Here is a 2,837-nt window from a genome sequence, read left to right as displayed (position 1 = left end):
GTTTTAGTGGCAAGAAATGTACATTTTTCAATTTAGTGATATGAACCCATGAGCAACAAGATGATTTGGGGGCAGATGTATCTTCTCTTTGCAAACTCATCAAGAAAACTCATGTATGTGGAGAGAAATAGCTTCGCTATATGTAAAACCTCAAGAAAATACATTTATAACAAATAATTAACCAAATTTCAATAATACTAAACAGACATAAAAAAGTCTTTTGCCTTTTTTAAGAAGATTCTTTTATGTATGATTGAAATTTATACAACACTCCAGAAAAGCCATCACGTGTCAGACTGAAAAATAAAATCAGAAGCATTTTCTGTCAAATACATGAAAAAACAGGAACGTTAATGTCTTAGAAAGTGTATGTCTGGCTTTGTACTGTTACTCATTTAACAAAGCAGAAAATAAGATACCGTACTGTAAACAAAAAGCTACAGTAAAGGACATTTTGAAATTTACACAAGTTTGAATTCATAAACATTTTGGTTGCTCCATAACAGTTTTCATATAAAATGAATAAAAAACCCTTGGACAGCTTTCATCACTCTTGACTACTTTTCACTTAAATGCACACAGACATACTTTATATAGCAATATACTGATGTACTGTAACATGGATATTAAACTATGATTACTGCTTTTTAACCGAGTTGTGTATTACCCAATCCATAGTATCTGTAATTGAAATAATCTTACACTATGTATTCCCATCATGTTGTTAATTATAAAAACATGAAAATATAACTTTACATTATTTCAGTTATATACATGAGTTCAGGCTTGACAAAGACTTTGTACGCTACGGTTTTTAGAGGAATAAGCCCAGAGGTACAATAAATAGCTTTCCACTGTATGGTAATGGAGCTCTACTTTTTTGTTTGTTTGTTTGTTTAGATTACCATATGAATGTCATTTTAGTTTGGTCATTGTAGCACTGAACATTAAAAATCAGAGTGCATTCCCCAACATTCCTGATGAGGAGTAATGCACAGAACACATATAAATTCTAGATGAATCCAGAAATAGTTTAATTACAGGGAAGCTTTGTCTCATATTGAACATACTGTATATACCTCTTTTTGTTTACTGCATTGAGAGTATACACTGTACTCGCAGAAACAGGTTCAGAGCTTGTACCACAAGAAGGGATGTAGATTTAGAGAAGTGCTCTGTCTTCTGTAGTGTTCAAGAAATATTTTACTTAAGCCTAAGAAATGGATTCAAAATAAAACTGCAGGTCATGTATCAAATCTTACTTAAGTAAGTCCAGACTAAAATACAGATTTATTGAGACTGCATGAGGCAATGTATCCACAATGCAGAAAATTGTAAGCTTTTCAACCAAATGTATGGTTATTTTATCTACAGGGAAAGCTAGAGAAATATTCTGTTACTTCCATCTGCATTAGCATTTGAATTAATGTTATTGCATCCCTCTAAAGATTCCTTTTTGCTTTGTAAACAGAGCTATCATCCTTAAATATATATAATTAAAAATGTACGGTAACTCCAGATTGCAAAGAATAATTATGATTAAGATTATTGACAATTTTTATGTTTTCTTATCACTACAGATTTGCACTGAATCTGTTGCCATTGTCCGTAATTTAAAAAGACATTGCCAAGGTTTTTGTTTGTTTGTTTCTCTTAACACAGAACTTTACTAGCTACTGCTTAGAAGTACCTTTTCAGAGTTTGAAAACTGCTTCCCTCAAGAAACAATTTTGAGATGTTCTTGTTTCACACTTAAAAAAAATAATATATATTTAACACTCTTGTTGCTTGCAATTTATCCATTTTTCTTTTACCAATAGTCTTCTCTGTCTGTACAGATACTTATTAACAAAAATGTACAAAAGTACAGATAGATATGAACCAAATCTTTGGATCATAAGTCCCTGCACGTCAGAGTTAAGAGGAGCTGGATTCTGAATCAGCACCTGTCTGACTCCTCATGTGCTGGTATGAAGTACCAACCAAGTCTCCAACCCAGAGCAACCTCGTTCTTCAGAGTTCAAAATGTGTATTAGAGCATCACAGCATAGGTTCATCCACAGGAAAAAAAAGCTGAGCTGATTCGAATAAGCTGGGAATAGTGACACTGTCAAAATCTAAAACATTAACCCAACCTTGACAGTGTCCTTTTACATTTTAGACTCTTTATAATCTAACTGTAGCTAGTAAAATTAATGGAACACTTGCAAATAAAACCATATAAAAAAGTTTATTTCAAATGTCAAGCATTGCCAAGTAATTTGATATTAACACCAAATGTTAAAGAATAGGATATACAGCAAAATTTTAATAACAATACTAAATTACAAGATTTGAACCTCTTAATTATTATTTCTTCTCTTCTCAACATTACATATTTGGCTTTGAAAAATATGGAACTGATGCCTTAAGCCTTGCTTCGATATTCCACTTCCCCGCAGTCTAGATTCCTTTGTTTCTTTTTATCTGTCATACGTAACCATTATGGAAGCAAATTTATTTAAAAGCCAGTTTTTGTTTGTGAAAATACCTAAAAATATTTTTTTTTTCCATTTTTAAATGTTTCTTTTTTCTTATAAAACATGTCACATCTTGATGCAGTTGATGTCAAGTGTGCTTAAGTCAGTATGAACCAAGGGACTAACAACGGTGGCTGCAGAAACTGGTGTGTTGCCTGTACAACGACTTCAGTTAGAATACAGTACTTCCATGTTAGCTGTGCATGTCAGTCAAGCTTCATCTTGAAGTTGTGTAGAAAATGGTGTTGTGTTTTGAATTAATCATTCATTACAATCCAAGATGAACTCCACAAATGTAAGAATTCTTGGCTGAAAGAA

The 2,837-nt window shown here is 32.3% G+C and overlaps 1 protein-coding gene across 2 annotated transcripts in view; it reads right to left on the bottom strand.

Annotated features, from left to right (window-relative positions):
* Nucleotides 1-218: 218 nt before the first annotated feature.
* The window catches only part of GRIA2 (glutamate ionotropic receptor AMPA type subunit 2), a 77,313-nt gene continuing 74,694 nt past the window's right edge, over nt 219-2,837 (bottom strand). For both annotated transcript variants that reach the window (XM_085546403.1, XM_085546404.1), the window contains exon 16: nt 219-2,837. This exon is cut by the window's right edge and continues 255 nt beyond it. The gene's annotated coding sequence lies outside the window, so the exon portion shown is untranslated.

The sequence above is a fragment of the Coturnix japonica genome, chromosome 4, assembly GCF_054131305.1.
Source record: "Coturnix japonica strain WE chromosome 4, WE-NBRP24, whole genome shotgun sequence".
In the NCBI taxonomy this organism is placed as follows: Eukaryota; Metazoa; Chordata; class Aves; order Galliformes; family Phasianidae; genus Coturnix; species Coturnix japonica.
The sequence above is the reverse complement of the archived record's forward strand: the minus strand, read 5'-3'. Positions and strand labels throughout refer to the sequence as shown.